The sequence below is a fragment of the Rhinopithecus roxellana genome, chromosome 9 (assembly GCF_007565055.1).
Source record: "Rhinopithecus roxellana isolate Shanxi Qingling chromosome 9, ASM756505v1, whole genome shotgun sequence".
NCBI lineage: Eukaryota > Metazoa > Chordata > Mammalia > Primates > Cercopithecidae > Rhinopithecus > Rhinopithecus roxellana.
In genome coordinates this window covers 203759-229360 of record NC_044557.1, presented here as the reverse complement: position 1 = coordinate 229360, position 25602 = coordinate 203759, and positions in this window count along the sequence as shown.

Below are 25602 nucleotides of genomic sequence, written 5' to 3'. Positions count from 1 at the left end.
AGGGCCTGCTCTGTGCCAGCAGACAGCAGGCTGGGAAGGTGAGAGCGCCAGGAGGCAACTCAAAGGAAAACACCAATATTGCTTTCCCAGGCCAGGCTGAAACAAAACCACAAATAAGGACAGCATATCTTGGGAGTGAGAGACCCTAGATCAGCCAGATAGAAACCCTGTGGTGGGACCCAAAGCCACCGAGCCATGGAACCGGGGAATGGCCAGGTTCACCAAGCTTACAACCCACAGGATTTGGAGAGGCATACAGGTCTGTTGACCTGTACAGATCAGTCCCAGGGGAGGGAATAGCTCTACTGAAATTTGTTAGGTGGACCATGTATTAGACACACCAAGGACACCCCATGTTCCTGCAACATAAGGATGCATCCATTATCTAACATGAATTATCAGGAGAGCCCCCAACTTATTTGATTTCTGTATTTCGATCAAGTCAGAGAAAACCCTTAGAGATAGTTATTAAGAAACCAAAGCAGACCCATGCCTATAATTCCAGCACTTTGGGAGGCTGAAACAGGAGGATTACTTGAGGACAGGAGTTTGATACCAGCCTGAGCAACATGGAGAAACCCTGTCTTTTTTTTTTTTTTTTTTTTTTTTCTTTTTTGAGACGGAGTCTTGCTCTGTCACCCAGGCTGGAGTGCAGTGGTGTGATCTCGGCTCACTGCAAACTCCGCCTCCTGGGTTCACGCCATTCTCCTGCTTCAGCCTCCCGACTAGCTGGTACTACAGGCGCCGCCACCACGCCTGGCTAGTTTTTTGTATTTTTAGTAGAGAGGGGGTTTCACCGTGTTAGCCAGGATGGTCTCGATCTCCTGACCTCGTGATCCGCCCGTCTCGGCCTCCCAAAGTGCTGGGATTACAGGCTTGAGCCACCGCGCCCAGCCAAGAAACCCTGCCTTTACACAAACATTTAAAAATTAGCTGGGCATGGTGGCATGTGCCTGAAATCACAGCTACTCAGGAGGCTGAGGCAGGAGGATGGCTTAAGCCCAGGAGTTGGAGGCTACAGTGAGCTAAGATTGCACCATTGCACTCTATCCTGGGTGACAAAGCGAGGCACTGTCTCTGGGGGGGAGAAAATGAACTTAAAGAAAAATAAACCGGCCGGGTGCAGGGGCTCACGCCTGTAATCCCAACACTTTGGGAGGCCAAGGTGGGCGGATGATGAGGTCAAGAGATTGCGACCATTCTGACTAACACAGTGAAACCCTGTCTCTAATAAAAATACAAAAAATCAGCCGGGCATGGTGGCGGGCTCCTGTAGTTCCAGCTACTTGGGAGGCTGAGGCAGGAGAATCATTTGAACCTGGGAGGTGGAGGCTGTAGTAAGCTGAAATCACGCCCCTGCACTCCAGCCTGGGTGACAGAGTGAGACTCTGTCTCAAAAAAAAACAAATGAGAAAGAAACCAAAGCAGAGTGAGGTTTGGTGCCTTATGTACAATTACACAGCCAGCCAGCAGATTTAGAAACTGCTGGGTCGAGTTTTCTTCTGAGACAGTTGCTTTTTTTTTTCTTCCCCTTAACAAGATGGTCCCTCTAGGGAAAGGCTCAGTTATGCCAAATGTGACTAATAAAAAAAAAAAAAAAAAATTGTTTAAAGGTTTTTCTGTAAAATCAACATTTCACTTTATATTTTATTGGATTAGTGTTTGCTAACCTCCAAAGGTTCTTGGCCAGCAAATTGGAGACCATTTCCCTTACATAATGAGCTTCTCCTGATTGGATGAGGTGACTCAAGTCTTAGGGAAGGTTGCATGGCCTAGGTAGGGCCCCAGGGCAGGCCCAGAGGACTGAAGCCCAGCCTGGGAGCTGCAGGCTCATAGCACTGCCTTCTGCAACAAATGGAGGCAGGACGCTTTGATCCCGGACACAGTCACTCCCTGGTGCAACACTATAGCCCATTGCCTCCTATCTGGGGCCCATTACCCACCCGGCAGGAGGAACTTCAGTTTGAAAGGAGAGTGGAAGCCCATCTCTATCTACTGCCTCCAGGCAGCATTTTGGGTTTTGCAACCAAAGAGAAAAGAAAAAAATCTTGAACTGTTTTTCAAATGTTCTGGGTCTTGGCAAACCCCAAAATGCCTTTTGCCAAATGCTTTTTTCCCTCGATTTTTAAACCTCGGGTGTATTTCCAGAACAATCCAATCCATCTGCTTCTGATTCATTTACACTTAACTCATTAGGAGGCTGTTGCGTAAGGAGCAGTTTGACGTCCCCACGATCCCGGGTGAGGGATTCTTCTTCCCCTTTTGAATCAGAGAGAGGAGACTTGCCAGCTGGGCGTGAATCACAAACCCCCCAAAAATGGAAGCCTGGCTTGAAACGCTGAGCCCCAAGGATGAGAACCAGCTTCTCTGCATCCCCACCCATCATCCATCCTTCTCTGCACTACCCATCAGATCATTCTCACTATTACTGCTGTTACTGTCATTAAGGATATAGTCAACAGTCATAGATTATTGTGAGTGGTTTTGCATTGTAGTTCACTGTGTGCCATTTTTTATTCATCCACTCCAGAGTCATCTATTGAGGCATTAGACAAATGCTCCCAGACAACTGTGAACCACCAGCAGCAGGGCCTAGGGTGGAGTATCAAATATGGGACTTAAATCTAAACACCCATCTCATCTTGTTTTACTTTCTGCAAAGACTGTGAATGCTACCAGGAAAATCCAAGGGAGGCATGTGGGGAGAGAGAAGTTTCTCAGGGTAGAAAGCAAAGCTCGAGGGAGTGAGGAAGGCCCAGACAGAAGCATAGAAGAGAGAAAGCCTGCTGATTTCAGGGGCCATGAATGACTGCCCAACCTAAGCCATAGGCTTGTGTTGCATCCGCGGGAACCCATGCATTGCATAGGCTTGCATTGTCACCCCCTTCTTTACTGGAAAAGGGGTTCTTTTCTCTGTCTTCCAGTTCTTCATTCACATCATTCTCCAAACCACCTTTATTTAAAAAGAATGCAAAATGTGTTGAGTAACCAGCCATAAAAAGGAGTGAATTAATGGCATTTGCAGCAACCTGGATAGGATTGGAGACTATCATTCTAAGTGAAGTAACTCAGGAATGGGAAACCAAACATCATATGTTCTCATTCATAAGTGGGAGCTAAGCTGTGAGGATGCAAAGGCATAAGAATGACACAGTGGACTTTGGGGACTCAAGGGGAAAAGGGTGAGAAGCAGGTAAGGGAAAACAGACTACAAATAGGGTGCAGTGTGTACTGCTTGGGTGATGGGTGCACCAAAATCTCATAAATCACCACTAAAGAACTTACTCATGTAACCAAACACCACCTGTTCCCCAATAACCTATAGAAATAAATTTTTTAATAAATATATTGAGTAACAACTCTATGTTCAGCCCTGCCCTATGCTGGGAACCACAGGGGACAGAAAACGCAGATGAGGCGGTCTTCCCTTGAGGCCTTTGCACCCCATCTGAGGAAATGTGTCAATTTTCCATGACTCTATGTTTTCAGTAGGGCAGCCCTTGGCCAAATGGGCAAAGCACAGACAAAGTATCAGAGATGTCCAGCAGGGAGAGAGGTCTCATGAGCTGAACTGGTCAGGAACAACTTCATGGAGGAGGTTGGTTTCAGAGAAGCCAGGCTGGAAGATGAGCCCTTGGCTATGCGGAGAGGAAGAGGAAGGCATATCCCTGGAAGAGGAGACAGGATGAAGGCTCTGCAGCAGGAAAGAGCATCGCATGTTTGTGGGGCGATGAGACCAACCGTGTGGAGGAACGAAGGCAAATCCATGGGAAAGTGGGCTGTAAGTGATTCCGCAAAGAATCTGTATTTAATCGCAAAGAGCCAGCATGAGTCACTGGAGGGTTCTGAGCAGGGAAGCACGATGGAGAAGGCATCGTTTTAGGAGAAATAATCCAGTGCGAATGCACAGCGTGGACTGAAGCGAAGACAGACTGAAGGCGGGGAACCAGCTGGGAGTCTGTGGCAATCGCTTAGGCACATCACGTCAGGGATCTCAAACAAGGCGGTGACAGCAAGGAAGGAAAAGAGGGAATGAATCAACTGAACTGGATGACTCAGTGGCTAAGGACCCTGAAGAAGGCAGAAGAGTTAAGATGACAGAAAAACCCAGAGAGGGCAGAATGTTTTCAGCTCCAAAGGACGTTGACGTAGCAGTGGCGTACGTGCCAGGCAGAACTGAGTGCCTGGCATGAGTTACCTCACAATCCTTGCCACAGAAAGGCAACGTAGGGGCCAGGCGTGGTGGCTCATGCCTTTAATCCCAGCACTTTGCGAGGCCAAGGTGGGCGGATCACCTGAGGTCAGGAGTTTGAGACCAGCCTGGCCAACATAGCGAAACTCTGTCTCTACTAAAAATACAAAAATTAGCTGGACGTGGTGGCAGGCACCTATAATCCCAGCTACTCAGGAGACTGAAGCAGGAGAATCACTTGAACCCGGGAGGCAGAGGTTGCAGTGAGCCGAGATTGCACCACTGTACTTCAGCCTGGGCAACAAGAGCGAGATTCTGTCTCAGAAAAAAAAAAAAAAAGGCAAAGCAGACACTATTATTACCCTTGCTTTACTGTTGAGGAACTGGGACACTGATGCATTTACTAACTTGCCCCCAAATTCACCCACAGAACATGTGGAATTCCAGCATGTAACCTCACTATTTGCTGCCCTGGCTCCCACCACCTCCCTGAGCCAAGCCTCCATTCCTCTCTCCCTCATCTCCTCACCTCAAATGTCTTAATCCATTCTGAAATTCCTCTGCCTGCCCCATTACCTGCCTAAATCCAGATCATGCCTCAACTCTTTCCGGAACCCTCTGTCACCACACTAGCGTCCATAGACCTGCTCCCTTGAACGCCTCCTCTGAGATTCGCTGTCCACACACTGTGCTTTTCCTGGCTTGGTCAGTTCCTGTGTTCACGTACTTCCTGGCTTTGGGGCTTGGCACTAGAGCTGAGTCTGAATCCCAACCTTACCCTGAAGTAGTTACGTAGCCTTGGGCAAGTTACTCAACCTCTTCAAGGCTGTTTCCTCAACTGTCAGCTGGAGATAAAAGGGTTATTGTCAAAAATAGATGAGAAAATGCCTGGCACATCGAAGACACTCCGTGAATGGTATCAATCAATATGATTACAGTTGCTTTATTAATAGTTTTGTGATGGACAATGTTATGTTCAAAGCTTTGACTGTGGTAGGTGTGGTAGAAATATTCTTCTGCTTGATTTTTTTATCATTCCAACAGCTGTCTATAGTATTTCAGTATTCAGGGCTTAGAATCTTAGAATTACTACATTTATATCACTGCATGGAGAACAAATGTGTCGGGTAAGGGAGTCTTGTCATGGTATGCTTTAGAGAGTGATGTCCAGAGCAGGGCAGGGAGCTGTAGAAGCTGCACAGACACCCACAGCAGAGAGGCAGGCATGCTCAGCCTCCCTCGGGAGAGGTGCCACCCGTTCATCCCAATCTGAGTATATAGGACGCAGCCTATGCAGAGAGCTAGACTAGTCCCGGCAGCATTGCGCCTTCCCCAAACACTGCCCCCTCACCTCACTAGCCCCTGAGAGGAAGATATGGAGAGAGAAAAGGAAACAGGTAGAGTTCATGATTGAAAATCGGGTCACCCTTACCATCAGTGCCCTGTCTTCACTCTGGGTCCCACTAAGCTCTCCCCCTCCCTGCCTTCCTTTTAGTCACCTGTGAGGCCAGTGTCTTGGGCATGCCTGCACAGCTCAGAGCACCTCAACAGCAAGACAGCCCAGGCCATCTCTCTGCTGCTCCTGCAACCCCTTCAAACCCAGCTCCCACTAGCTGTGCATAGAAGATGACAACCCACAGTGAGATATGAATGCCTCATAGCGTGTTAGGTGCTTAGAGCAAGAAAGACATATCCTTAACCCCCTCCCCTATCCAAAAACCAATTACCAATGTGGAAAAGAAGTGAAGAAGATAAATTTTGCAGGGGAGAGGGTGCTGGTGTTTCAGCGACAGGTATCTAAAGAAAACACTCTACTTCTTTTTCACTGTTTTCAGATGCACACATTTCAACAAAATGCAACAAGGGGGCTCTGCAGGAGACAAATATGGAGACAGAAACAAAAAACTAGGGGGAAGGGCAAGGGGAGGCCTCTGGGAGTGAAGAGCCCAGGCAGGCCATGAGGAGCTGCAAGGAACGTGTTCAGGGACAGGAGCCGAGGGTGGGGAGAAGGTACCCAGCTCCACATGACATCAAAACACTTCCTGCAGCTCATCTGGGACGGGGTGGCCATTTCCTGTCCCTGCACAGCCAGAACCCTGGCAGGACTGGCTACTGGAAGAGAGGAGATGAAAACCTGAGAATAGAGAAGGGATTCAGGACACACTTCCTGCAGCTCTACAGGGAGATGCGGCCAGTGGAAGACAGAAACCCTTGGACAGGTGACCTGGGGCCTTGTCCTTCCCCAAGCAGGACAATGAGTGAGTGAAACCTTCCTTTCCCCTGCGGCACCCCCGCCAGGGTGTTGGGGCTGCTCTCAGAGGAGAGAATAACTTGCGGATGGCTCTGCCTGCATCCAAGGACAGCTAGCAGTGGGGAAAAACTGCATCCAGGTGGGCAGTTTATCAGGCTCCATGAACTGCTCATTAATTCTCGGCCCTGGCAATTGACTTTCTTTTTCTTTTTAATGGGGATTCAAGGCCAAAAATCGGTACTCTCGCACACACACACGTTTGAAGGGAGGGTGGCAGGGGGAGTCAAACCCCAAAGCGCATCTCAGGCTTTAAACGGCACAGGCTGTGCTTGGGAAAATGTCACTGCTTGGCGGAGGCACGGGCAGCCTGGCAGGCTGGGAGAGGCAGAGAGCAGGAACCGAATTTAGGAGTGACTGGAAGGTCGACAAGAAAGAAAAGCCAACGTGCAGCGTATATACATAGAAACAAGGACTGGTTCCCAGCCGGGGCCCTTTCAGGGCACCCACGGGTGCCCCTCAGCTTGAAAAATGGGCCCACGTGTGTCCCCCCTGGATGCCATCTACACCAGGCTCATTCCTACTCCTGAGCCTATTTCTACTGATTCTGGTACTTGGAATGCTGCTCTGCCACCCCTAGTGACACCATTATACACACATGCACACACACACACACACACACACACACACACACACACACGACCTATCCAATCTTCAAGGATAGGTCCAGCCTCCATCTGCATTCAGACACTTTCCTGTCAAACAATATTGATCTCCCATCCTCTAGCACTTTATGAATCTTCCCTATGCCCCAGAATTTTCAAAAATTTGAACCAAGTGTTACTTAGCCTTTGATCCTAATCTGCCCCTGTATTGTTTCCTAGAGGTTCAGGTACATCTTGTGTCTCCCAGTAAAAACGGCGTGTCCCCTGAGCTCAGGCACGTTGCCACCTGCTTCTCCTGTGTGGGTCGCTATGTCCAGCACATGTCAGGGCAAACACGGAAGGGCATGGGTGGTGGGCCGGCTTGATTCAGGACCTTGCGTTCCTGACTGGGCACCAAGGATTTGCATGACTGAGGACACCCCTGGCCCTGCCAAATACCTACATATCCCTCCTCCTTTCCTCTCTGGAGCAAAGCTTCTTTTCCATGTATTTTTTTTTTCTACCCAAAGCTGTTCTGCAGAGAGGCCCCTCTTTTCCAGGCTAGTCACTCTTCACCTATGCCTAATCAGATCCAGTGGCCCAGAGTTGACATTTTATATCAAAAGATGTCAAAAGCTTTATACTCAAAAAACCACAGCACATGGGGGATTAGAACAGGAGAATTTAACTCACTTAAGTGCGAGAAAGCCTGGTTAGGGAGATTACAGCTATTTACCCAAGAAGTAAATATCTCTGAACTCTGACTAGGCCTTGAGGAAGGGAGGGCTGGCCTGGTAATTTTATTATCTTGCAGGAAGAAAAAGGAGAGGAGAAAAGGGAGAATAAAAGATGAGAGGCAATAATCTCTGAAGCTGGGATCACTCTTGTGTTGCAGCACATGCCAAAAATAAAAGATAACTGCTCTTGCAATCTTGCTGAGACATGACCCACTCAAACAGGAGGGCTGCCTGCCTGCTGCTCCACGGACATGAGAGTCAAGGGGCGGTCTAGAGGGGAACACAGAGAGATAAATGCTCCAGACAAAGAAAAATAGTGGGGGCAGGGGAAGGTTCCAGGAAGAGAGATGGGCAACTCAGAAAGCCTGCCTTTTCTCCTCTCTTCCAGAATATATATATATATATATATATATATATATATATTCTAAGTCTCCAATAATCCTAAATGCAGAGAAAATTCTCAACTATCAAGTAAAGGGATCTCAAGAGTGGGCAAGATGTCAGGTCAGAGGAAGATCACCACATCACCCAGGAAGGCAGGTGGAAGAAGAGAGGAATATGCAGTTTGAGAAAGCACATTTTGGCCGGGGAAAGTGGCTCATGCCTGTAATCCCATATGTTGGGAGGCAGGCAGATCACCTGAGGTCAAGAGTTTGAGACCAGCCTGGCCAAGGTGGCAAAATCTTTTCTCTACTAAAAATACAAAAATTAGTGGGGCATGGTGGTGCAAGCATATATTCCCAGCTACTCGGGAGGCTGATGCAGGAGAATCTCTTGAACCCGGGAGGCAGAGATCGTAATGAACTGAGATTGTACCACTGCACTCCAGCCTGGGAGCCAGAGGGGAGGCTGACACAGGAGAATCTCTTGAACCCGGGAGGCAGAGATCGCAGTGAACCGAGATTGTGCCACTGCACTCCAGCCTGGGAGCCAGAGGGAGACTCTGTCTCAAAAAAAGGGAAGGGAAGGGAAGGGAAGAGGAAGGGGAAGGGGAAAGGGAAGGGGAAGGGAAAGGGGAAAAGGACACTTACGATTTTCTTACGATTGACTGGAAGGTCGACAAGAAAGAAAAGCCAACGTGCAGGGTATATACATAGAAACAAGGACTGCTTCCCAGCTGGGGCCCTTTCAGAGCACCCACGGGTGCCCCTGAGCTTGAAAAAAGGGGCCCACATGTGTCCCCCCGGATGAAAATAAGAAAAGTATTTGCTTTTGGAATATAAATTGCAACAAGTAACACTCAACACAATCTTCTTCGCTGATGGGACATGATTTTTTAAAAAACAAGAATGAGTAGAAAATACTGATTCTAGTTTGTCTTTCCCATTTCACAGACCAGAAAACTGAAGCCCAGGGAAGGTAAGTGACTTAGGCAAGCCCACACAACTGGCTCCCAGGCAAGCCAGGAAAAGAAACAAAATCACAGATACTTGTGCTACCAAAGAATTATTCTCTTTACCCTAAGTTTTGCCATCCCGGAATGCCGCAGAGTTTTCCCTAAGAGCATCATTCCTGGACTCAGACTGCAGTTTGGTCACCTGGATCCTGTCCTCAGCATGACCCAAGGCCGGGGTCCTTCTTGGGAGGTGTCATAATGTCACAGGGAAACGCGTAGGCTTCTGATGTCATGACATAATTCCTGGTCCCTCAGTTTACTAGCTGGATGACTTGAAAAGCTGCTCAACTTCTCTCGGGCCTCTATGTTCTCATCTGTAAAATGGAACCCACCTGACATGACAACCTCACAGAACTGTTGTGAGGAACTAATAAGATTATGTAACTAACATGCTTGGTATTTAGAAAGTGTTCCATTATTTTGGCCAGGCGCAGTGGCTCATGCCTGTAACAACACTTTGGGAGGCCAACGCAGGTGGATCACTTGAGGTCAGGAGTTTGAGACCAGCCTGGCCAACAGGGTAAAACCCCGTCTCTCCTAAAAATACAAAAATTAGCCAGGCATGGTGGTGCACACTTGTAGTCCCAGCTATTTGCCATGCTGAGGCAGGAGAATCACTTGAACTCGGGAGGCAGAGACTAGAGTGAGCCAAGATTGCATCATTGCACTCCAGCCTGAGCAACAGAGTGATAATCTGTCTCAAAAAGGAAAAGAAAATGTTCCATTATTTTTCATTTTTTTTCTCCAGCATCATTTCTGAATACTTCAAATGATAAAACATCAAAGAGACCTCCTGAGGTCACTGGATGTTCATCTCATGGGTAAGAAAACTGAGGGCGAGTGTGGGGAGTCCCAGCCTAACCTTCTGTCCCCAGAACATACTGTGTGGTATGGCAGTGACTGCTAAGGGCTGACACCCAGCTCTGAACCTGCATCCCCAGGACCCTCCCATGCCTAACCACACACTTCAAGTTTAGAGGAAAATGCATAACCTGTGCCACTGTCCTTTTAAAGATTGAATATGGGTGGTGCTTTTATAGCCATCCTTACGGGAAACTGTTCTGCGGTCTTAGCAATCTTAGTGATTCTGTTCTTGGTGTCCTGAGGGAAGGGGCTTGAGCAATTGAACAAGAACTGTAGGCTAAAGGTAAGAAACGTTTTCTTCATGAGTCATGGGTGGAAAAGAATAGAAATCTGTATTAGTTTCCTATAGCTGCTGTAACAAAATACCACAAATGTAGTGGCTTAAAACCACAAAAATGTATTATCTTACACTTGTGGAGATCACAAGTCTACAATGGTTCCTAAATTCAGGGCTAAAATCAGGGGGTGGGCAGGGCTGTGTTTCTTTCTGAGGACTCAGGGGAAATCTGTTTCCTTGCCTTTTCCAACTTCTGGGGGCTGCTCACGTTCCTTGGCTCGTGGCCCCTTCTGCCATCTTCAAAGCTCACAATAATCAGTCAAGTATTTCTCACATGACATCACTGACTCTTGGTCTCTGGTCTCCCTTTTTTACTTATAAGGATCCCTATGATGACTTTGGACTCACACAGAAAATCAGAGTAATCTTCCCCTGTCAAGAGTAGCAAATTGGCAACCTTAATTCCATCTGCATCCTTAATCCCCACCCCCACCATGTAACATTCCATATTCTCAGGTTCCAGACATAAAGACATGGACATCTTTGGAGAACTGTTATTCTGCCTACCCGATATTTAAACCTCCTCCCCATCCTTTTCCCCTTCGGGCTGACAAAGACATTGCTGCTTAATCAGAACACTCATTTCCTCCTCACATCCAGTCTCGGATTCCTTTCAGACACCACGCTTCCTCAGCCACCATGAATCCATTGGACTCTGCATAGAAGCAGCATCCACTTGCTAGCCCTGAATTCAACATACAAAGCAAACCCTTGAACGCGGGTAGGGTGGTCAAGGAAATGCTGATCTTTGCAGGCCATCTCAGGGTTTTGGTGTAGCCCCAGCCAAAGACAGAGATGTGTAGAATCTTACATCTCTTTTCTGACATCAAAGTGACTCCACTGGCTACAAGAACCCATCCCAGCTCTCTATCTGGAGCCACAGTTGATGGCGGGACACTTTCCTGGTCAGTTTTTCTTGGGGGATTTTTTGTCTGAGCACTAAGTTATTCCATGTGGACAATTTTCTCACTTGTTTCGGGATCACTGGACCATACCTTCTTCTGTCACCTTCTGATTCTGCACAGAGCACCTGCATGACCTTATTCCTTGCAAGGAAAGAGATGCTTTTTTCACTGAGGGGCTCCCCTTGCCTGTCTCTGCAGAGGGAATGCAGAGTCCCTGAGGGTCAGTGAAAAGCTGTGTCTGTTTCCCTCACCCTTAGAGGGTTAAAACCAAATGCTTCTGACAGCTGCTGGATAGTCCAAAATTCTACCATGCCTGGCCATGAGAACATAATGGGTGCACTTGCCCAGACGTCGCAAGCCCCTGGCTCAGAAACAAACCCAACAACAGAAAAATAAAGAGTAAGTAAATCCGAGTGGGAATAAAAGAAAAAACAGGGCCGTGTGCATTGAGTGAAGTCCTTGCTCTTCTCCTAACTGGACATAGAGTTGGGACAAGTCTCTTCAAGCCTCTGTGGGCCTTTCTTTCATGTAGCCTAAAAAAGAACGTTAGGCCAGATTAATTCTGAGATTTCTGAAAACCCTCAGAGCAAACAACTTTGGCTCTCACAGCCTGGAATGGTTTCAAAAGAGAGTAACAAGAATGGTGGAGGGTTCCGAATGGTGGGTTCAGAAAAGCGATTGAAAACACTGGGAATGTTCAGTCCAGGAAAAGAGAGGACGGGGGATCATGACAGTCCTCTGGGTTTCAGTCAGCCCATTTGCATGTGATCCCATTAGTGTAACTTTCTTTCTTTCTTTTTTTTTTTTTTTTTTTTTTTTTTTTGAGACAGGGCTTCGCTCTGTTACCCAGGCTGCTGGAGTGCAGTGGCACAATCTTGGCTCTCTGCAACCTCTGCCTCCTGGACTCAAGTGATCTTCCTGCCTCAGTCTCCCGAGTAGCTGGGACCACAGGCACACACCTTCATGCCCGGCTAATTTTCGGTATTTTCGGTAGAGACAGGATTTTACCATGTTGCCCAGGCTGGTCTCAAACTCCTGACCTCAGGCAATCTACCCACCTCAGCCTCCCAAAGTGCTGGAATTACAGGTGTGAGCCACTGCACCCAGCCAACAATGACTTAACTTTCACCAGTTCACTCAGCGAGGCAGCCTCTTTGCAAGTGTCCCCCAATATTTCTAGAATGGCTAGGGGGTGCCTCATGTGTGCTCAACACACATGGCAGTTTTCAGTCCCCACAGTTCTATTCTCATTGGCCTGATCCAGGCCCCTGCCAGGACACAGGGCACTGCTACCTCCTGCTGGGTATCGCTGTCCTTGCCACCACAGAGATGCTCAAGGCCTCCCAAGGCCAGAGAACTGCAGGCTCTGCAGTGCAGTGGAAGAGTGAGCCTCTCTCCTCATTTTGTGTTAGTCTCAAGATGAGTCCCAGAGCTGGTTCCCCAATGACTACCACATGTTAGTGTCAACGATTCTTTCCATTTTTATGCATAGCTTTTTTGCTCTCCATAGATCTCTTAACGAAGTCCAATGGGGGCTGAGTAGTGAGATAGATTCTGCTGTGAGCTATACACTGGGCCATGCTCAGAACCTCTCTCCTTTCCTGCCACGATTAAAGCTCAATGACCAGGTTAGGTGTTTATGCCCGGTTCCTTCTTTCTTCAAGACGAGCTCCTTCCCAGGAGGCTCCGTGATCTCTGGTGCACATAGGCTTCTAACAGGCCCATGCAGCAGTTCACCAGGCCTGCTCAGACCTGCCTGAGCCAGGCCTGGACCCCAGCTGAGACTCCCTGCATATTTAGTGTGTGGCAGCCTGCCATGTCAGAGAGGCACTGCACTTAAGCTGCCCAGCGAAAAGAAGACCAGTAAACAGAAGCTACACAATGACAGGGATTGTTTTCCTTATATGTTGAGCAAAATCTAATAGATCTGTCTATTAGAGATTTCTCAGATAGTTGTGAGTACCCTGTAATGTGACCTATTTAGACAGATGCCTGCGAAAGCCCTAACAGGGATGTCATAGAGAAGATGGCCCGAGTGTCAGACATCCAGCCCTAGAAATCTGAACATCTTTCACGTTTCACTGCTGAGATGCTTGTTGGGAAAGTACCTCCTGAATTGTCCTAGAAATAGGTCCCGGGCTTCACCCCCAGTTTCATTGCCCATGGAGAATAACCACCCCAAATTCCTCTTCTGAATCTTGTACTCAAGGCTGAGGCCCTCCGGGTTTGCAAATGGAAGAGTGTTGTATAATAGCCTGGACCTTCTGCAACGTGCAAGGGTACTTCCACATGACTGGGTCCAAACAAGACCCAGTAGGTATCATCATACTTTTGGGAATCAAGTTTATTCAGGAGAAAAGATGATTTGGGGAGTCCAGTAGCTATGCTTAAATATACTAGGGGCTACCTGAAGCAGAAATTTTATATTTTCAGCTTAGGGAAGTAAAAAATGCACAATAGGTTGGAGTCAAAACATTTAACATTGAGCTATAGTCTCCCCGCATGCAAACTGTGTAATCCCAGACAAGTCACATAAACTCTCCAAGACTTTATTTCCTCACCTGTAAAATGGGCCTAATCACATGCACATTGTGAAGCTGTTGTGATGAGATAATTATGTGAGAACATTGTGACGTGCAATTGGTATTCCCTAAGCTGAGCTTTTCGAGTGTGTCTTACCCAGCACTCCACACCCAGTGCCTGGCATGTCACCTGCTATATATAACGTCAGGGTTCAGTAAATGGCCCTTGAATGAAATTGATGTTTCTCCAAAAGACAGAAGGCAGTCAATAGTCAAAGGTTCTAAGGAAGCTAAATCTCTGTTTAACTCCGGGAAGCTCTATCTAACAGCCAGAGCTGTCCACCAGGCTGATTCAGAGGCAGGGAGCTCTGTTTCATGGAGGTATTCAATCCCAGAGCCTTGACCAGCTGTCAGAGATGTTCTAGAATGCACTCTCCCTATAGAAAGATCCCCCTAGGATGTGAGAAGCAGAGAGTAGCAAAGCCACATTAAGGTGTAGCTACAGCACTGAAAATCTGTCTCACTCACCAGGCAGAAACCTGCCTCACACACTGGCATCTCAGCACATGCAGTGCAAGCTCAGACCTCACCACAATCACAAATTACTATATGCCGTGAGCCTTAGGGACACTCACAAGTTATGGCAAATATGAAAGCTACTCACACCAAGGTCTTTTGAAAACCATGTTATCTGCCTAGACCTCCCAATTCAACATGCTGCAATATTATGGCTCCTCACTTGTATGTTTGCAACAGGTAAGAATCGGCATCACTCATTCATTCAACAAGCATCGATTGAGTATCTAATCTATGGCAGGCACTGCACTAGGGATGGGGAAGTGAGGGCAGTGGCTGAGTCAGGGACCAGGGACAAAAGCAGGAATAGGGTACAACCTTTCACAAAACAGATTTGCTCTGCCTTAGGGACACACATGCCTATCAAGGACACAAACATTACGTAGCAACCAAACAAATCGGAGTATAATTACAAACTGTAATAAGTAGCATGAAGGAAATGTAAGAGGGATATTGAGAGACTATATGGAGGGCCGGTGTCAAGAAAAGGTTTCTCTGGGGAAGCGACATTTTACCTGAGAGCTGGAGGCTGAGTCCACCCAACTAAAGACTTGGGTGAGGGCCGGGCGCGGTGGCTCAAGCCTGTAATCCCAGCACTTTGGGAGGCCGAGACGGGCAGATCACGAGGTCAGGAGATCGAGACCATCCTGGCTAACATGGTGAAACCCCGTCTCTACTAAAAAATACAAAAAACTAGCCGGGCGACGTGGCGGGCGCCTGTAGTCCCAGCTGCTTGGGAGGCTGAGGCAGGAGAATGGTGTAAACCCAGGAGGCGGAGCTTGCAGTGAGCTGAGACCCGGCCACTGCACTCCAGCCTGGGCGGCAGAGCGAGACTCCATCTCAAAAAAAAAAAAAAAAAAAAAAAAGACTTGGGTGAAGTAGTTTGGAACAGCAGGAACAGTACTTGCAAAGGCCTGAGGCAGGAAAGTGATTGAAGTTGGTCAAAGGACTGAGAGAAGGCACGTGTGGCCGGGAACTCTGAGCAAGTGAGGCAGAGGAGGAACTTGTTAGATATCTTTTCTATCTTATCCTAAATGCAAGAGATAACCAGCAAAGGATTTCCAGTAAAGAATGATGAGAACAGATTTGGGGCTTGAAAAGATCACCCAGAAGAAGAGAGTGGAAAGAATGCAAGAGTGGAAGCGTTTTAAAAACACTTAGAATTTAGAAATAACTTAGGGTCACCATCAGAATATTTGGAGCTAGTAAAATTGAGTGTTTATATTACATTCTTGAAATTTCAGTAAGAAAAAGGATCCCAAAGTTGGAAAAAAAAATCATGGTCGGCCAGGTGCGGTGGCTCATGCCTGTAATCCCAGCACTTTGGGAGGCCAAGGCAGGTGGTCAGGAGTTCAAGACCAGCCTGGCCAAAATTGTGAAACCCTGTCTCTATTAAAAATATAAAAATTAGCCGATTAGCCAGGTGTGATGGCTGATGCCTGTAATCTCAGCTACCTGGGAGGCTGAGTCAGGAGAATTGCTTGAGCCCAGGAGGAGGAGGCTGCAGTGAGCCAAGATCGCACCACTGCACTCCAGCCTGGGCGACAGAGTGAGACTCCGTCTCAATAAACCAAAAATAATAATAATAACAATAATAATAATAACAATTCTGGTTGTTTGGAGGGAAAGGTGGTGACTTTCATGAAAGTAAGGTGGCAGCAGAGAGGTACTAACAAATACCGATTTCATTTGAGCTACCACTTATAGGAAAAGGTAACAGAGCCAGGGGAAAAAACAATTCTGTGTGCTCAGGGAAAATTATGAGAATAAATTTCAAGCAATCCTGAAGTCTTACAGAGTCTGAAGACATATAATTAAAGCAAAAAGATAGATCTTAAGCACAGAACATTCCCATAGCCTCAGGCTACTACTTAAAGAAGAAAGAATAGAAGGAAATATACCAATATGTTAACGGTGGTTATCTCGCATTAAGGGTGCTTTTTATTTCTGTATTTGTGTGTTACTGTTTTCCAAGCTTTCTACAATCATTTGTGTGTTTCTTATGTAATTAGGAAAAAACAACCATGTTACTAATTTAAAAAATAATGTCATCTCTAGGCATGTCTATAGGCTTAAAAGTATCCCCTGGAATTTCACCTTCCCAATGTGATCATGACCCTTCCTGGGGAAGAGGTAGGGAGGCATTCGGAAACGGTGATGGCCGATTCTCAATCTCAGCCCCCATTGATCCTCAAGACAAAAACACATCCCTGTCATTGCTTTCTTCAATTTCCCTGATGCAGTTCCTTTCTGTCACTGACCTGTCTAACTCTGCCTCCTGGCCACACCCTCTCACAGAGGTGGATCCACCTCCAGTCTCTGAAAACGGCTCCCCTTTGAACCCCAAGACCTTGCCCATAGCTTCTGAGTGAAGGCTGATTAGATCAGAGACACATACATAACTGATTCACATTAAGACAACTGGATTTTCTCTTAGGAATTTGGGGTGGAGGCAATGAGACTGAAGTGGAGAATGATGAGCAGAGTTAAACAAGAATGGGATGGCAGAGCATTAGGGACACAGGTGATGTGCAGCCAGTCAAAGCCACGAAGAAGCAAAAGCTAAGCATCTCCCCAAGGAAAGCCCTGGGTAGAGAACGGAACACAAACCCAGTGGCAATAAGAGGCCACACAGCTCCAGAAAGGCAGAGAAAGCAGTCCTGGTGCGGGTTGCCCACTCCCATTCCCCAGATGGTCTTTCTTTTCTTAGATGTCTGTGAAATGGATGTTATGTCCTTTCAATAAATCTTGTTTACTTGAATTTGAGGAGTTTCTCTTCCTTATAACCAAAGATCTTTGACTAGGAAATTTCCCTTCTATTCAACTAACAGCCCAGCTTCTCAGTATCTGCAAGCACCCATGCCTATAGAAGCCCATGGGCTAAAAACTTCCCTTTCTACAGTGCTCCCTCTATCCAAAGTCCCCCACCTTAAACCAGCCAGGTCAAGCCATGCTTCAGCTCCAAGATGGGTGCAGCATCTCTGTACTCTCTACCTACAAGCCAAGTAAAGCAAGATCAGGCTACAGCCCCTGCCTTAAAGCCCATCCTGCATCTCCACCAAGAAGCATGCAGCGCCCTGTGACTTCATGCACTCTCCAAAGACAGAAGTCTGCCCCTTGGGGTCCCTGCAGGAGAGCCAAGGGCCTTGCAGTCACTGCTTCAAATCAGAGGAGAAAGGGAGTTTGACAGCTCCAAGGTAAAGCCTCTTTTTATTAAGACAACACAGCAAACTTTTTTAACCACAGCTGACATCACTCTAATAAATCACCATCATGTCTTGTGGGATAGAAAAAGCCAAAACACTGTCACATTTGATTTTGCTGGCTACTCACGTCTCAAGAACAAACCATGTGTTTTTAATCAACAACGCTTTGTTTTGCATTTTTCAGACCCCAATACTCTTTAAATAGTTGCTTTTACCAGAGGGCTATTTTAAACCCAGGGCAGCTTCTTTGCAGAGGACATTAAGAAACAGAACACCATGTTACTGTCTCCCTAGGCTCAACCCAGGCACTTTCTCTTCTGTGATTATTATATACTATGAGGACGTATCTGTCTGTTTCAGAGGGGGCTTTCCTCTTCCCTCTTTGGGAATTTAATTAGCTGTCTTCCCAGAAAGTTGGAGTTTTTTGGTTTCTCTAACAGGCAACCCGACTGGGTTATGGGAAAACGGCAAATTCCCAGCCAAAGGAAACAGAAAGAGTCACATCTGGGACTAGTATTCCTAAGGAGGGAAAGAGGCGGTGGCAGAGGAGGGGGACTGTCAGAGGAAAAGGAGCAATAAAACAAGATTTCCGAAATGGCACATGTCGATTTCTGCATGCAAACAGGCCCCAGACCTCTTGGAGGTAGATGTGCTCAGACAAGCCGACGGAAGCCCGCGTGGTGCTCTCCTCTGGTTTTCCAGAAATGGGTAGCATCTCAAGGCAAGAATAAGCTGTGTGCAGGCAACTTGCAGGAAAAGGGGTTCCTTGCCTGACCGCCTGATATACCAGGACCTCAACAGTGATGGGTAGCTGGGTTCATTGTGCCCAGATATCTGTTTCTAACAACCTGACTTTACAAAGACAATATAAAGGGACTGAGACAGCTGGGCATGATGGCTCACACCTGTAATCCCAGCACTTTGGGAGGCTGAGGTGAGCGGATCACCTGAGGTCAGGAGTTCGAGACCAGCCTGGCTAACATGGAGAAACCCCATCTCTACTAAAAATACAAAAATTATGTAGGCATGGTAGCACAGGCCTGTAATCCCAGCTACTTGGGAGGCTGAGGCAGGAGAGTCACTTGAACCCAGGAGGCAGAGGTTGCAGTGAGCCAAGATCGTGCCATTGCACTGCAGCCTGGATGACAGAGCAAGACTCTGTCTTAAAAAAATAAATAAAATAAAAATACTGAGACAGATGATCCCAACCTAGAGAAAAACTCTATACTGTTTGCTGAACAGTTAACTTAAGCCCGGTTGTACCGTCCAACCAAAGAGACAGGCATGGCCACCATGTGGTTCTAATGTCAACCACCAGCCCTCAACCCTACAACAAAATTCTTTTCAGTGAGGGAAATCCTTCAACGTGGGTCAGATCAGGGCTTTCTTCTTCCATGGTGGTCCTAATTGTTCATCCTCTGCTGATCAGATCATGTCACATGCTGCATGACACATGGTGTGAGCCCTAGCTAGTATAACTAGCCTCACTGCATGTCAGATTCATCCTTTCCAGGGTCTTAGCAGAGAGTCTAGCTGCAGAGGCCCTTCAGTTGCTCAAAGCTTATTTTTTAATGAGGAGTCTTCATCAGCTAGATACTCTGGTTATTCCATTCTCTATGTATCATGCCATTAATTCATGAAAGGTGCTGTAGCGTGATCTTACTCCCTGGAAAACCAACTCTGCCAGTATCTACTGCAAAAGTGCCTGCTCCCAAGCATCTTCTGCACCTACACTGAGAGAGGGGCAGTAGTGTATACACATCCCTATCATTGGCTTTAGGGAGGATCTTCCAGGCTGAGTGCTGTCTGGAAGGCCATCTCCCATTGCCCAGAAACCCTTTGTTCCATGGTCAACTTTGTCTCCCTCAAACAAATGCATCCTCCGTTCCGTGTGCCTGTACTACCTGTCACTTTGCAGCCTCCCTGGGTTTTTGCTGTGTTATCCTAGCCATCTGTGGGGGTTTCATTTGGTAATCCCTAAGCCCAGGTTAGGGATTACTTTTCCAGTTGAGTATTACGAGTAGGTATTTAAACTCATGGCATGGGTCCTCACTATTCCATGGCAAATGTTTTTATTCATTTGATTATCTTCAAGAGTGAACTAGAAAGCTTGGAAACATAGAAATATTTCCAATATTTTCAAACTAGACAACTTGGAAATATTGGAAAACATCTTCTGGTTGCTATTTATATGGATATTCCAAACTGGATTCAGAAGGAGATGTGTGTGTGTGTGTGTAGAGAATTGCAGATTCCAGGACTGGTACCTGGCAGGAACATTCTTAAGGAAGCCTCAGTAGTTTCCACCCAAGTTTCTTCATGTATTCATCTCCACTTGCTTCCCAGGGCCTCCCATCCATAGTCTTGGCCAGGTACACTGAGGTATAAGGATCAGGGAAGGATAGAGACTTGCTCCTCAAAGTGTGGTCCATGATCGTGGCACTGGCATGCTTGGCTTGGCAGTAATGCAGAAGTCCCACTGCCCTACACCTTCTGACTCAGAATCTACATTTTTTTTTTTTTTTTTTTTTTTTTTTTGAGACAGGATTTCACTCCCATCACCCAGGCTGGAGTGCAGTGGTGTGCTCTCGGCTCACTAAAACCTCCACCTCCCAAACTCAAGCATCCTCCTGCCTCAGTCTCTCAAGTAACTGGGACTACTGGTGCATGCCACCACGCCTGGCTAATTCTTTTTTTTTCTTTAGACAGAGTCTCGCTGTTGTCCACCCGGGCTGGAGTGCAATGGAGCAATCTCAGCTCACTGCAACCTCCACCTCCCGGGTTCCGGCAATTCTCCTGCCTCAGCCTCCTGAGTAGCTGGGATTACAGGCACCCGCCACCGCACCCAGCTAATTTTTGTATTTTTAGTAGAGAGGGGGTTTCACCATGTTGGCCAGGCTGGTCTCAAACTCCTGACCTCAAGTGATCCACCTGCCTCGGCCTCCCAAAGGGCTGGGATTACAGGTGTGAGGCACTGCGCATGGCCTGAATCTACATTTTAATAAGATCCCCAGCTGACATGTATGAACATTAAGTTTGAGACACTCTGGTATTTCTTAACCTTGGCTACACGTTAGAATCACCTGAGAATTTTGATAACACTATTGATGTTAAGGTTTAACTTCAGATCAGAACGACCAGAATTTCTAGAGGTGGGGCCTGGGCCTTGGAAATTTACCTAGTGATTTCAATGTACACCCAGGGTCAACACTATTGATCTTAGAAAAATAATCATTTCTTAAGCATCTACTATGTGCCCAACACTGATTAGGAGTTTTACAGAGGCCTGGAAGGGTTTCCTCCATGTCAGGGATGGCATGTCCTACGTCCCACAAGTCCCATGCCAGAGCAGGCATTTGAACCCAGAGCCTGAGCTCCAGACACCACCCATTCAGCTGTCAACCGCAGCAATATCCTCCCATCTGAGGACTTACTGACAAGCAGAGAAGCTCCAGGGAGCCCAGGCTGGAGGTATGCAATGTTCCTCTTACCTCTTATGAACAAGCAAAAGAGGCTGAAGTGGGAATGAAACTGTGCACAAGAGCACAAATTTGAGAGTTGCTGCCACTTGCTCAGCTGGGGACCCACCCTCCCTGGAAAGGCCAGGTGCAGCAGCCCACAGGCCAAGATACACACCACTGGACGGGGCACCCAGCGCCCCTGCATTGTCCAATCTGGAAAAGCCAGGCCAGCCAGGTGAAGGACTGCAGCCGGGATTAATGGAACATTGATGAACAAGACGCACTTATTAGTAAATAATAATTACAGGAGAGCAGGTGCCCCAAGGGGAGCACGTAACACGGGGGCCCTTTTGCTAATGCCCTCCGTGCACCAACCCTGTTTGAAACTAAAACATCCCCGCTGTCAACACGAGCATTTAAAGAGACCTGGAATTCTGTAATAGAAGCAGTAATTCTAATGCCTGCTGTTAATTGAAGGCTTCATCATTTACAGGGTGCTTTCACAGAAACTAATGCATTTAATCCTCAGAACAAGCCTGCGAGGCAAGGATTTTTCCTTATCTCATTTTCTAGATGAGGAAACTGATGAAGGGGCAGGCCCAAGTTCACGCAGCTAGTCACTGAGTCATGGAGCCGGAATTTGAACTCAGGCCTTCGGAGACAAGGCTGGTGCCCTCTGCACTGCCCCACAGCTGCCCCCTAAACCATGCTAATAGCATCCGGTCAAAACTTCAATCCCCCCAGAAAATGTGCCCTGTACTTTGGAATTCTCTTGCTGCTAGTCATCGGAGACTGTATCCCTCCCAGCCCACATCCTGTGTTCTGGCTGAACTCTTGGGAGACATTCTTATTGTTCCCAATGCTTCCCTTTTCGGAGTCTTAAGGCAGCTATGAGCAACAGTTTGGCAGCCCAGAAGGAGACCAAGGCAGGCAAAATCTGAAAAGTTTACACATAAGCATACACTCACAGAGACAGACACACACACACGCACATGCACTGCATTTCAATAGCAGCACATGTTCAGGGTAATGTTTTAAGTCGCCCTCAAATTCTAGATGGAAGTCATGAGCAAAAGAGATCACGAACACTTCAAATATGGCTACGGAGATATAAGCGCCATCACCAACTCACTGAAGATTAAGGAATCTGGGAACAAATTAGCCTGTTGTAGACAGTGACTTAAGGAGAAGTCTCAGGGAGGAGTCAGAGAAGCCAACAACTTTAAATCCTGTAAAGTTTTTTAATCAAGTTACACTATTATTTGAAATTGGCAGAACACCAATGGATTTAGTCCAAAGACATAATTTATGATTTTTTTTTTTTTTTTTTTTTTTTTTTGGTTTTCTTTTTTAAGGGCATTAGGGTTTTAGTTCCTTTTTTTCCTTCTTCTTGAGGCTTTTTTTTTTTTTTTGGCAATATGTCGCTTTCTTTTCTCAAATCTGTTTTCATCTAACATGTATAAAATGAAGCCAGTTCGAGGGAGCCCTACATTCCCCTTCTCTTCACACCCCTAGAAGAGCTCACTTCTGGCCGGGCGCAGTGGCTTATGCCTATAATTCCAGAACTTTGGAAGGCTGAGTAGGGAGGATCACCTGAGCCCAGTAGTTCCATACCAGCCTGGACAACATGGCAAAACCTCATCTCTCCAAAACATTAAAAAATTAGCCAGGAATGGTGGCGTGTGCCTATGGTCACAGCTACTCAGGAGGCTGAAGTGGGAAAATGGCTAGAGCCCAGGAGTTCCAGGCTGCAGTGAGCTATGATCGCACCACTGCACTCCAGCCTGGGCAACAGAGGGAGACCCTGTCTTAAAAAAGAAAGGAAGGCTAGGGGAGAGGAGGGGAGGGGAAGGGAGGAAGCAAGGAAGGAAGAAAGGAAGGAATGGGGCTCAGCCCTGTAGCTACAAGCAACATAACATAATTTTGTGCAAATGGCTATCTACTCCCACTGGTTCTCCCTAACCATTCAGTTACTCCCTAGCAGGGAACGACAGTGAGGTGAATGCCAAATCACCCTGAGATTATGAACTTTTCTCTCCAAGTGGCCCCCCTCCACTCCAAATTCCCCTGAAAGCCTTCCTCTCAGGAGTTTTGTCCCCACAGGCCTCTCAGCTCCAGGAGGCTGCAGGCCCCTCCTGGCCTGTCCCCACGCCCCAGATGCCTCTCTGAAGGCCGCTCTCCCTGCCCTCCCTCACTTCCTTCGCAGGGAGCCCCCGCGAGGCTTTGGTGCCCTGGGAGCACACACATACATGCAACTCCCCTCCCACAGGCCCTGAGAAACCCTGCAGATCAAAGAGCCCAGCGGCGGGGCCAGGTGTCCGTCCTCCTCCACAGGCCACGATTAATCAGACCGCCTGACTCACAAGGAGATCAAACCCGGCACCCCGCCAGCTGTTGGTGAACGCTGGCCTTCAAGTTGCCCTCATTAAATTTCCTTTGCCTCTTGCTCTCCCTGCTGACTCCTGTCCCGTGACCATCTCACTCTTGTATCTTCCTCTCGCGCTCTTCTCTCTCTCCCGCCGGCCTTGCAATTTCTGTTTTCCCCCATTTCCTTTCTTCGTCCTGTCTTTCTCTTGTTCTACTCACACCCTCTCCCCCACCTACCACCTCTCTCTCTTCAATTCATTTAAAATTCCAAAACCCCCAAGCCCCATGCCTGGAGAGTCCCTCCTGGAAATCCTATTCGGCCTATAAAAGTTCCAGCAAGGAAGCAGCCTGGGACGTTGGTGCCAGGCTGCAGGGATGGCCAGCCACTGAGGTATTGAGGAGGGGACTTCAAGGCCAAGGAGGAGTCCACCAACGCCAAGCTGAATTCTCACCTGACCCTCTTGGCAGCAGGCTCAGGCCTCTGCAGCAGCACTTCCCACCACACACATACACCATTTCCAGGCTGCTAGTCACTTCTTGTTTTCAAAAGACCTCTAAGCCCTCTTAGAGGGAGCTTCTCAATGTAACCTCTCATTATTGGATCAGCTATCCAGTCCTCACTCCACCTGTCCAGTTTGCAAACCTCACCAGAAGAACCAGTTTCAACTAGAACAAGAAATGCAGTCACCTGGAAGCTTGAAAAAAAGGGCAAAGATGCTTTCTACTCCTTCCATCAATGCCCAGAAAGAGGAAGGATGGAAGCATTGGATCCTGACTTCCACTCGGCTGATGTGTTCTGAATATTTACTCCAGTTGTCTAAGGATTATTTTTATACACTTTTTCTTGTAACAAACACTGGCAAAAAAAAAAAAAAAAAATTTAAATAAAAAAGCAAATACAGGCTGTACAGGCTGCAGGGTACTGTCCTCTCTTTCTCAGCCTCACTATATATACATCTATGGATTTTTTAACTTGTTTTTCATTTCAGCGGTTCTTAAAGCGCACAGGCGTGAGAAAACACAGATGGGTTGGAGCAGACTACGTTGTAACTGTGCAAAGAAGACATCGCACCATGTTCAAGATTTTCAGAAGTCTTGGAAGACCTCAGGATGCGGAGAGATTTTTTGGTTTCGGTTTGGGGTGCTTTTTTTTCCCCTTTCCTCCTTATATAGTTGGAATTCGCTGCTTGTTTCCTCTCTCTGTTCTATTTCTATATCCTGGTAGCACCTGCTGCCTCTGGGAACGCAGGGTCCCTTGGCCTCGGTGACAGGGTCACTGTGGCTGCCCCGGGCTTGACCCCACCTCTACCTGTGCCTGTTTCCCTAGCTGCGGGGAGGCGAGCCTGAGCCTGGTGGGAGGAGAAGCCATCCATCAACCCGCAGCAGCCGAGGCCCGAGGGAGGGCGGGAAGGGTCAGGGCCGGTGCGCACTTGAGCAGGTTAGAGAGGAGGAGGACGAGGTTACAGATTGTTGAGATATCAGCACTGGGCTTGATGGATGATGCGGAAGGAGGAACAAGACACTGTCCTCCCAGCCTCCTCTGGCACCAGGACAGAGCCCATGCCCCGGGTCTCCACCGACTTCTTCCCACTCCCCACCCCACACACACACCAGCCCCCTCCTCCCCAGCTTGCTTTTTCTTGCCTGCTCACAGCCCATCCGTCAAGCCCTGCCCTGAAGCTGACCTTTTGCAGACAGCAGCCAGCCTAAGAGAACCATCTCTTGCTGAAAGCTCGCAGCAAGGGGTTTTATGAACATGGGCAGGCCCGACATGGGCACCACAGCCACTCCCCTGCCCCTCTGCCTCCCTCCTCTCCCGTGAATGCTGTCAGTCCTGAGCAAGAAGAAAAAGGCGAGGGTGTGCCCAGATTTCTTTAGCAGTGCTCCTATTTCTCTCTCCGGGCCCCAAACACACTTCCAGCCCAGGTAGGCTCCGCCAGGTCTAACAGTCCCCTGGGAACTGTGGGTTCTTGTCTCACTCTGAAACTCACCCATCTATACAGCCTCACCTTCGCCTCTGCGTCATCTGCCCTCTTAAAGGCAGTGATGGGGATTTCAGGAAAGGCACTGTGGCCTCCTCTGGAGAAAAGCTAAAGTTGAAAAAGTGCAAACAATGCTCATTGACAGTGTGAGCTGAGGCAGGGAGA